The sequence below is a fragment of the Dasypus novemcinctus genome, chromosome 7, assembly GCF_030445035.2.
Source record: "Dasypus novemcinctus isolate mDasNov1 chromosome 7, mDasNov1.1.hap2, whole genome shotgun sequence".
Classification (NCBI taxonomy): domain Eukaryota; kingdom Metazoa; phylum Chordata; class Mammalia; order Cingulata; family Dasypodidae; genus Dasypus; species Dasypus novemcinctus.
Window position 1 is genome coordinate 64,012,280 of NC_080679.1, and position 11,317 is coordinate 64,023,596.

Below are 11,317 nucleotides of genomic sequence, written 5' to 3' on the forward strand. Positions count from 1 at the left end.
AAAAATAAATCTTTAAAAAATTAAAATTAAAAAAAATAAAAAGTTTAAAAGAATAAATATAGGAAGCAGATATGGTTCAACTGATAGATCATCCACCTACCATAAAGGAGGTCCAGGGTTCGGTACCTAGGGCCTCCTGGCCCATGTGGTATGCTGGCCCACACACAGTGCTGCCACACACAAGGAGTGCCATGCCACGCAGGGGTGCCCCCCACTAGGGGTGCCCCACACACAAGGAGTGCACCCCGCAAGGAGAGTCGCCCCATGCAAAAAAAGTGCAACCTGCCCAGGAGTGGCACTGCACACATGGAGAGCTGACCCAGCAAAATGACAGAACGAAAAGAGACACAGATTCCTGGTGCTGCCTGAATGCAAGTGGACACAGAAGAACACACAGTGAATGGACACAGAGAGCAAACAATGGGGTGGGGGGAAGGGGAGAGAAATAAATAAAAATAAATCTTTAAAATATAAAAATAACTTACTGAATAGTTTTAAGTATCTTTGTCATTCTGTTTGTCCTCATAATCAACCCCTTCTAAGTATGTGCAGTCAAAATAATATAGTCACTTGAAATAAACCCTCTGTGTGATACATTACCAATTCAATATCCAGTTAGATATATTTGTGTGTTTATTATTGATATTAGGGATTTATTATTACATGTAGTTGTTTTTGTAATAAGTAATGTGTTTACGTGATTCAAGAGTTACAACTAGGGAGAAAGGTACATAGAAAAGTCTTGCTTCCTTATCCTCTCTTCTAGTCTTTTCCTCCTTACCCCTTATAGGTAACTTTTTATGAGTGCCTTCCTTATACTTCCAGAGTTTGTTTTATAAACACTCAGGTGTCAAAAGTGCCACAACAAAAAACCTGGTGTACAAAATTTCATATTTACTCAGAAATAGCTATAGTACCCATTTCTAGAAGTAAGACTGCTGGGTTAAAAGTTAAAGCATTTGTAATTTTGTTAGATACTGCCAAATTCTTCTCCAAAGGTATTGTAACATTTCCAACTCCTTGCAGAAATTAAAAGTGCTTCCTCAACATAATTAATTTCTATTAAATAGAATTAATAGAAACTACTGTACTTTCCCAATTTGATAGTTATTAAATGGTTCACTGCTATAATTGTTAATTGTGAAGGTCCTGACCTGCGGGACACTAATGAGGGTACGAGCACCCGCCAGGGAGGAATGGTGGGACAAGAGACACAAAGAATGACAGCAAGACAGATTTCTGATCAAGCTGCAAAATTTTATTGAGGGAACAAAGCATATATACTCAAGGGAGGAGGAAGGTGGCGGGTAAGGATAGGTGGTGGTTTGGGATTGGCAGTTGCTGTTGCTAGGGTGGAAGGCAGACGTCCAAGGAGGGGATTGGCTGAAGGCTCTTGCCTGGTATGCAGAGTTTCGCGCCTTGCGCCTGTGCACTGCTGTATTTGCCTGGGCAGTGGTGGGAAATGGAGAACAAAGGAGCAGGGAGGAAAAAGAACGAGGAAGTGACAGAGCAGATTTGTGAATTCTGCCATGTTGCGGAGGGCTGTGAATAGGCTTCACAGCGGGTGGCTCCCTACAAAATTCCCCCTTCTCTGTTCAGTAAAAATTGAAATAAGGAACAGCTGGCAAAGGCTTGTCACAGGGTGCTCCTGTGCTGAAAGGGGGGCTGTGCCTGTCTTAGGTCGGGACTACACCCGGTAAGCAATTTATCTTACCCGATATGCAATCAGTCTTACCCATCATTGGTAGTCATGGCAGCGAAAGGCCATGTCCCTGTCTTAGGTTGACTGATGGGTTAGTCCAGTTGCCTGTCATTGGCTAACCAGTCCAGCACCTCAGCAACAGATGGCTTGCAATTATGGCAAGCGACAACGGGGAGCCCTCAGAGACCGCGTACGACAAGCGTGCTGCACTGAGATTGGTGGGTGTGGCCACACCCGCCCTGGTCTTGTTTGGCCTGAGTGCCCGTTGCTCATTCGAGCTGCTGGATTTTTGCCGGAGCTGTTCAGTGATACAGATTTAAACAGAGAAGGTTGAATTGTGATAAGGGAGATGGTGACTAAGGGGAGGAACAGGCAAAGAGTTATTACTAGGATACAAGATAGGAAATAAGACAATATAAGAATTTACATTTTCAAAGGTTACAAGTTTGTTTAAGGCATAGTTTCAACATAAGAAAGTCACATTTTTTAAGGTTAGAAGTTGCTTAAGGCATCGTTTTTCAGGTAGCGTGTTGTCCTCGTAGAAGGGGGGGTCTTCCACCTGTGAGGGTGGGCAACAGTTTAGTTAGTCTAGGGATATACCTTGATCAGCGAGGTGAAGTCGGTGGTAGTGCACCTGGATAGTCCTGCTAAGAACGGAATCAATTTGGTCTTTTACTAGTTGTATAATTCTTTTTATGGCCCAAGGTGCAAAGGATATTATAAGAAGTATGGTTACTAAGGGGCCTAGTACGGGGAGAATGTAAGGAAGGATTCCGTTAAATCCCCAGGAGAGGTTTCCTTAGGCTTCCCTTTCTCTCTTACGCTTTGCTAGTCCCTCTCTGAGTTGGGCCATATTGTCTCTAATAAGGCTGGAATGATTGGCGTAAAAGCAGCATTCCTCTCCTAATGCGGCACAAATTCCTCCCTCCTTAAGGAAGAGGAGGTCTAGACCTCTGCGGTTTTGGAGGACGACTTCGGATAATGAATTTAGGGATTTTTCTAGATGGGAAATGGAGGTTTTGATGCAGGCTATATCTTCATCGGTGGCTTGCCTGAGAGAGGAAAAAGATGTTTGTTGCGTGGTGAGGGCTGCTATCCCGGTGCCGGCTCCGGCGAGACCTAGAAGTGAAGCGGTTGTGATGGCAGTGATGATTTCTCTTTTTTGCACATAGGCTGGTAGAAGATGACGCTGCCAGGAGTCAAAGAATTGGTTATCATCATGAAAATAAATGCGGGGGAGCATAATAGCAAGCACACAGGTTTCGCGGGTGGCGTTAAGGGTTTGGACGCTAAGACAGGGGGTGAGTCCGGTGGAGGAACACAGCCACTTTGTATTATTGGGGGGTATTAGAAATTTTTCGTTTGGTTGAGGATTGGCAATAATATTGCAAAGGGTGTGCATGTATGGGGCAATGGAGACTCCGATTTTAGTAATACAAAGCTCCGGGAGACGAGCTGGACTGTGAGTTCAATTTGTGTTTGGTTCCAATTACAGGAGGTGGGGTTGTTGTCTGTAGAGGTGTTGTAAGAGGCATTGGTGGCTATAGCCTCGTAGTAGGGTAATGCGGAGGAGAAACATAACCAGCAATCTTGGGTAAGGTTGGGATTGGAAGAGTTTAAAGAGAGAAATGTGGCGTTAAGGAGGGTTAAAAGTGGGTTGTGTAGTTGCAGTGAGGGTGTGTTGGAGGAGGGAGCATTGGGGGAAGCGTCAGAATGAGAAAGATTGGAATGTGAGCTATTTGGTGGTGGGGGCGTAAGGACAGCCGAGAGAGGATTGAGAACCGAATTGGGGCCGGCTGGAGCTGAGTACGGCGAGGATGAGGCTTGTTTTTTCTTTATAATGAAAAAGGAGCCATAGTCATAGCTGGACATACAGAGCCGTATTCCCCATGTGCGGCCACTAAGCCATTGAGTGTCATCGGGATTTTTTACCAGTAGGGTGACATTAGGCCATTGGGGATTGACCACGAAAAGGTGAGGGTCCCAGTTAGGGGCCCCGGACCATCCGAATGCTATGGATTCACACCCCCAATAGGGGCAGTAATAGTGTGCGGGATCGTGGCAAGAGCGTGAGGAGGAGCCTGATGAGGACGGGCAAATATAATAGCCTGATATAAGGTGGTTGTGGCGGCCATAAGCTTGACTTCTGCCTCGATGATTCCCCCAGCAGTTATGAAAACTAACGAGAGTACACACGGGTATAGTGAAAGACGGGGGCCTGAGGTAACATTGTAACGAAGGATGATTTCTTGTTGCCAGAGGCTTAACGTCCAACTAAAAGGCTGATGGCTGGGGTTGGCGAGTGTGGGGGAGGGAAGAGGAGGAAGAGGGAGATAATTTTAAACGGGGATAGGTTTGGAGAGGCCATTATGAGCTAAAGTGAATGAGTGTAGTATATATGACAACAATAGATAGGAAAGCAGTAGCGAGGAAGAGTCGTTGCCCGAGGTTACAATCCTTCAGGGCAATGGTGGCTAGGCTGATAGCAAAGAGTATTGCTAATAAAGCAAGAGCTATAAGGAAGAGATAGTGAATCATTTGAAGGGCAAATACTTAAGGCAGAGGTGTCGTTGAGAGCTGTACAGTTGAGATAAAATATCTTCTCGAGGCAGAGTCAGGAGGGCTGAGCCAGGCACACTTGTTCCCTCGGTGTGGATTACTGCGGTGGCAGTTCTTCCCAGGTTGCTGGGGGGAGCTGTGAAGAGAAAAAGAGTTTTTTCTCAGGGGGAAACTTCCTCCCTGGAAGGGTTAGACTGTGGCTGAGGGAGTGGGGTGTTAACATGTCTTATTAATCTCTCTGGGAGCCAACGAGGGCCATTTCCTTTTTGGTCATATATGCAGGCAGAGCCTCGCCCCCAGATAACTACGGAGTCGGGTCCGTTCCATTGCGATGTTAGAGGGTCATGCCACATGACAGTAGCTTGTTGCGTTTGCGTGGCAGGATGCCAATGCCTGTCAGCTGCAGATTGCCCATTAACATCCAAGGTAAGGAAATTAAGGACAAAGAGAGCATGATGCAGGAGGTCTCGTGGCCGCTGCTTAGAGAGGCCGAGAGAACTTTCAGTTAAGCGGCTGAGGGTGTTTTTTAAAGTGCGATGAGCACGTTCTATAATTCCTTGGCCTTGAGGATTATAAGGTATACCTGTAATGTGATTGACTTGCAACTGCTGGCAGAAGGTTCGAAAATTTTTTCCGGTGTACCCAGGACCATTGTCTGTTTTGATGACTTTGGGTTGGCCAAGAATAGAGAAACAATGCAGCAGGTGGGATATAACATGCTTTGAGGCTTCCCCTGATTGTAGGCTGGCTAGAATGAAGCCGCTGTAAGTGTCAATGCAAACATGGACGTACTTAAGCTGTCCAAAACTAGCGAGGTGAGTTACATCCATTTGCCAGATTTCATTTGGGATAAGGCCTCTGGGGTTAACCCCTAGATGAGGGACTGGCAGTTGAGTTACGCAATTGCGGCAGGCTTTGACGATTTCTCTAGCCTGTTCCCTGGTAATGCCAAATTTTTGGCGAAGGGTGTTTGCATTTAAGTGATGCTGTGCATGGGCTTGCGTGGCTGAGGTTAGAGGGGTGGAGAGGGTAAGACACGCCAATTGGGTGGCAGCATCCGCTAACGCATTGCCCTTAACCAAGGGGCCAGGCAAATCTTGGTGGGCGCGGAGATGTCCTATAAAAAAGGGGTGTTGTCGTATAAGGATTACTCTCTGGAGTTTTGAGAATAGTGGAACTGCATTACTAGATGGCTTAATAAAGGGGGTTGTCTCTAGTAGGGGGACTGAGTGAGCTATATATGCACTATCTGTATACAAGTTAAAGGGCTGATTTTGGAGGCAGGAAAAGACTTGCAGAACTGCATAGAGTTCAACAAGCTGAGCTGAAGTATAGGGGGAATGTGCGGAGAATACTTGGCCTTGAATACATAAGCTGCGGTTCCATTTGCAGAGCCATCAGTGAAAACTAGAGGAGCTGAGTCAATAGGCTTTGTCTTGGTAACCTTTGGGAATATGAACGGGTGGATTTTGGCAAACTGGATTAATGGGTTAGCTGGATAATGGTTGTCAATGTCCCCTGCGAAGGAAGAGCATGCAATAGCCTAGTCATCATCAGTTTGGAAAAGCCAATTAATTTGATCTTGCGTATATGGGACGATAAGGGAATCCGGGTCTTTACCAAAGAGTTGGTGGCTGGTTTGTCTGCCTTTGGTTATAAGGGTGGCTGTGAGAGAGATGTACGGTGAAAGTACTCGGGGAGGGGTGGCGGAGAGGTGAGTCCAGAGTAATGGACAACCTCGCCCGGCCAGCGACCTCGCCCATCTTGCTGGCCGTGATAGGATTGTCAGAAAATACCCGTTGGAGTATGGGTTATGGCTAGAACTATAAACATTAAATGGTGGCGGTAGTCTATTTGATAACAAGTTTGGGTTTGAATGGCCTGGTTCATGGCCTCAAGCGCTCCGTACTGCCTCCATAGTTAAACTCCTGCGAGAGGAGGGGTTAGTGTCTCCCTTTAAGATTTCATTGAGTGGGAGGAGCACTTCTGTAGGTATTTTAAGGTAGGGGCGAAGCCATTGGATGTCCCCTAAGAGTTTTTGGAAATCATGCAACGTTAGCAAATGGGAGGTTTGTAACTTAATGCGAGGAGTTAGAGCTCGCTGATCCCAAAGTTCGAACCCAAGGTAGGAGAAGGGGTTGGAGGTTTGTATCTTGTCAGGGGCTATTAGAAGACCTCTTGCTGTTAGGTGTTTAAGAAGACTTTGGTAGCAGGAATGGAGTTCAGTTGGGCATGATCCTGCTAACAAGATGTCATCCATGTAATGAAGAATATAAATTTGTGGCCAAGCCTGTCTAATTGGATTAATTGCAGTGGCAACAAATTTCTGACACAAGGTGGGGCTATTTGCCATGTCTTGTGGTAAGACTTTCCATTGAAATCGGGGCATTGGACCCTGGAAATTAATTTGAGGAACACTGAAGGCGAAATGCTGCCTGTCCTCAGGGTGAAAAGGTATTGAGAAAAAATCCTTTAAATCTATAACTATTTTATGAAAATTTGAAGGGATTGCAACTGGTGAGGGGAGACCGGGTTGTAAGGCTCCCATGGGGACCATTGCCTTGTTGACGGCCCATAAATCTTGTAACAGCCTCCATTTGCCCGATTTCTTTTTTATGACAAAAATGGGAGTGTTCCAGGGGGACTGGGTAGGCTCGATGTGCCCAGCAGCAAGCTGTTCCTGTACTAACTCTATGGCTGCTAGGGTTTTTTCTAGGGTTAGAGGCCATTGATCAACCCATACTGGCTGTGTATTTTTCCAGGAAATTTTTTCAGCATGGGGTACAGGGATGTCAACGGCCATTATGTTAAATCCTGCGAGAACCCAAGTCCTGTTTTGTTTGCATTAGGTTTTACTGAGATAGGTTGTTTAATGCCTTGATTATTTTTGCCTAAGCCTTTACCAGGGAGGAAATCCATACTGAGCATTTGAGCAGCAATGGTGTTATTGGGGCTGCACATAAAGACTTTCATTTGGGCAAGGATATCCCTACCCCACAAATTAACAGGGAGGTTGGGAAGAACATACGGAATAACTGTGCCCTTATTTCCCTCGTCATCTTCCCAACTCAGAGTTTGTGAACTTTGGAGGGGGTTGGTACTTTCACCTATCCCTTGTAAATGGGCGGCAGCGGCAGTAAGGGGCCAAGATTTAGGCCAGTGGTTTGAGGAGATGACTGTGGCATCGGCTCCTGTATACCTTCAAAAGATTTGCCATTTAGTTTTAATTTTAGGGTGGGCCGGTTATGAGTTATGGCTTGGGCCCAGAAAACATCAGAGGAACCAGGGCTTTCAGTGGTACGCTGCAGCTTTTTGAAATTTGAATTAACTTGATGTAAGGGGAGGATAATAAGCTGCGCTATTCGTGTGCCAGTGGGGATGGGGACTATGTTATGTGAGATGGCTGCAATTATTTTTACTTCGCCTTTAAAGTCATTATTTAGCACTCCTGGGAGGACTTGAACCCCTCTTAAGGAGGTGCTGGCTCTTCCCAAGATAAGGCCAAAAGTGTTTGGGGGTAACGGTCCATACACTCCCGTTGGAATGGGGAGAGGACTGGATTCTGGGGTTAATACTGATTCGGAGGCGGCACAGAGGTCCAATCCTGCACTCCCTGCTGTTGCTCTCCGTAAGTCGGAGATGCGGCAGGATGGTGAATAGATGGGAGCGTGGGTATTGTAGTAGGGGAGGGCTGAACAAACCTCACTGCCCCAGGGTTTGTTCTGGGTGGGGCCTGGGGCTGGCCCCCATAGGAGTTTCCCGGCCCCCGAGGTTTGAAGGGTTGGCCATAGACCTTGATTTGAGAGCCGCACTCTGCTGCCCAATGAAATCCTTTTTTGCATCGCGGGCAGACAGAGGAAGGGCGTGGATTGGCCCCAGGAATGCTGGGCTGAGGGGGAGTGGCTAGCGGGCGGGGCTTTACGGGGCATTGTTTAGCGTAGTGGCCAGGCTGCTTGCAGTTAAAGCAGGCAGGAGGGCTATCTAGGCTCTTTTTTAGGTTTTGAAAGGCTGCGCCGATGGCTAAGCCAAGGGTTTGGGTAGGGCCGATATTAGCACAGAGCATTATATAATTATTAAGATCAGTGTTGCGGAAGGAGCGAATGGCAGCTTGACATGCTGCGTTGGCATTTTCGAAAGCTAGTTGTTTAATAAAATCACTTCCGCTTTCGGAACTCCCCGAACAAGTGCTCGGCTGTGGCTTGCAGCCAACTGAGGAAGTCAGAAAATGGCTCCTCTGCACCTTGCTGCAGTCTAGCGAGCGAAGAGGTGGTGGCATCTTTTTGGGGAAGTTTTTTCCAGGCTTTAAGCGCTGCCATCTGCACTTGGGAAAGGAGTCCAGAGCCAAATTGGGCTTGTGCTTGACTGGTTTGGTATGGCTTTTGCCCTAGAAATTTTTTTAATGTCCAGTCTTTAGAATCAGTTTTGCGGATGTTACGAGTGGCAAAATTTTTACTGTTTTTCTCGTATTCAGACTTCCACAGCAGGAAGTTGCCGCCAGTTAGGGCAGCTCTAGCTAACTGAAACCAATCGTTGGGCACTAATTCCTGGTCACTCAAACCTTCGAGGGCGAGCGTGAAGGGAGCAGTGGCACTGTAGGAGTGTACAGCCTTTTTTAATTTTTCAAGGTATTTTAAACTGAGGGCTTTATGTGTGTCAGGGGCAGCCGAGGGAGGAGCACCTCCCCATACGCTGCTGGGGGGTTGGTTGCATTCCTCATCAGAGTCGGAGTTATTGTTCTCATTATCAGAGTTGTTAAGATGGCGATCACGGTCGCCATCTTGTGTGCTGGGACCAAGTTGTTCTGAGTCGCCATCTTGAGAATTTAACGGTTGGCGGGCGTGGTCAGATATGGCGGGCAAGCGCAGGGTTTGACTCCGAAGAAGGGGAAGGCGAGTGCAGGGCCTCTGGGTTCCTCTTTCGGTAAGGTGAGGGATACGAGTGTTTGGGTAAGCGTTTGAATTTGACTAGTTAGTTCGGCTACGGGGACAAAACTACTGGCAAGGGGATCGGTAAAGGGGGGGGGGGGGGGGGGCTTGAAAGCCACCGGATAAAGCAGAGGTGGGTTTGAGCTAGGATTATCATGGGGAGGGGGGGGTAGAATATTAGGACATGACATGGCTTAAGGCCAGAAGGATAAGCACCGCAGTCTTTAGGGCTTTCTTCGGTATTATTAGGGGCCTCTTTGGGGGGAGGGGCGGTAGGGGTTAGCGGCTCATCTTCAAAGGAGATAAGGCTAACGGGTGAATCGGGACGCTCAGGGTTATCCTCTTTCGTATTTTCCCCACCTCGGCTTCTATTTTCTCCTTCCCGGCCGCTGCAACAGGAGGCAGGGCGGGAAGGTGATTGTGATTTAAGGACAGTTTCTCCTTCCGTTATAATATCTTTAATATCGGGGGTTGGGGGGAGATTCTTATTATGTCCTGAATTAATTGCCAATAATTAAAAGCTGTGACGGGAATTCTTCCGGGGCCAAAAGTTCTATAATAGTCATTCAGACAGTCTCCTACTCTTTTCCAACATCTTTCATCAATTGTTCCCTCTTCAGGGAACCAAGGACAGGTTTTAATAATAAACTTAAAAAATTCTGTGAGACTTTTCTTCTTAACCTTAACTCCTCATATCTTGAGTGCCTCTTTAACCTGATTAATAAACAACAAATGCGAAGATGATGCTTGTCCCATGATTGTTAATTTAGATAGAAATTTAGATAAAAATAAAACTTGTTTCAATGGGTCGAACGTTCAATCGGTGACCTCCCAATGCTATGGGATGGCGACTGGGGGACCCGCTCCTACGGGTCAAACTGCTCTCCTTTGCGCCACTGAAGTGTGACCTTTGCTTCGGTCGAAGTGTCGAGAGTACTCTCCTCTGTTGGCAAAGTGGTGTTCCTGTCCTGGCATGGTTACTCGGCCACATTGGGCGCCAGCTGTGGAGGTCCCAACCCGCGGGACACTAATGAGGGTACAAGCACCCGCCAGGGAGGAATGGTGGGACAAGAGACACGAAGAATGACAGCAAGACAGGTTTCTGATCAAGCTGCAAAATTTTATTGAGGGGACAAAGCATATATACTCGAGGGAGGAGGAAGGTGGCGGGTAAGGATAGGTGGTGGTTTGGGATTGGCAGTTGCTGTTGCTAGGGCAGAAGGCAGACGTCCAAGGAGGGGATTGGCTGAAGGCTCTCGCCTGGTATGCAGAGGTTCGCGCCTTGCGCCTGTGCACTGCTGTATTTGCCTGGGCAGTGGCGGGAAACAGAGAACAAAGGAGCAGGGAGGAAGAAGAACAAGGAAGTGACAGAGCAGATTTGTGAATTCTGCCATGTTGTGGAGGGTTGTGAATAGGCTTCACAGCGGGTGGCTCCCTACAGTTAATTTCCATTCATTTATTATGAGTGAGATTGAGCATCTTTCCAAATGCTTAAGTGGTAGTTGTATTTTTCTGTGATTTGTTTTTTCGTATCTTTCTCCCATTTTTTTCATTGGGTTGTTGTTCTTTATCTTCTAAATTTCTAGGAGTTTATATAGCCCTTTGTAACATGACTTGCAAAAAAGGATTTTCACACTCTGTCCTTTGTTTTTTATCTTTATCTTGATTTTTGCAAAGCAGTTTTTTATTATAGTCAAATTTGTCGAAATTTTCTTATGGATTCTAGATTTTATTCATAATTAGAGGGGTCTTTATTCCAAGGTTTGGTTTCATTTTTTAAATTCAAATTTTTTGAATTTTTAACTGACCTTGATATATGGAGTTAGTTATGAATCCAAACACATCTTTATCCAAGCAGTTATCCAAATATCTCAGCATCATTTAAGAAGTTACACCTTTTTTCTGGGGTTTTATACCACCTTTATAATATATTAAATTGTCATGTTATATTTTCCCTCTAATTTCATTCTCTTTTAACTATTGATGTACCATGGGTGCATCACTCACATCCACGTTGTTCTCTTTCACTCCAGTGTTTTCACTGCTATTCTTCCTAGTTCAAATGAGTTTACAACCATATTATCTAGTCCCAGAGAAAAGAGGTGGTATTTTTCTATGTCATCTTATTACA

The 11,317-nt window shown here is 46.1% G+C and overlaps 1 long non-coding RNA gene across 2 annotated transcripts; it reads right to left on the reverse strand.

Moving 5' to 3' along the window:
- Positions 1 to 1,236: 1,236 nt before the first annotated feature.
- LOC139439309 (uncharacterized) lies at positions 1,237 to 10,512 on the reverse strand. 2 transcript variants are annotated; one of them, XR_011649248.1, is made up of 3 exons: positions 9,982 to 10,450; positions 4,256 to 4,397; positions 1,237 to 2,891 (listed from the first exon to the last, which is right to left on the reverse strand). It is a non-coding gene; the product is annotated as an uncharacterized lncRNA (long non-coding RNA). The 2 variants fall into 2 exon arrangements; XR_011649247.1 differs by having other exon boundaries at positions 1,237 to 4,397; positions 9,982 to 10,512.
- Between the last annotated feature and the right edge of the window lie 805 nt (positions 10,513 to 11,317).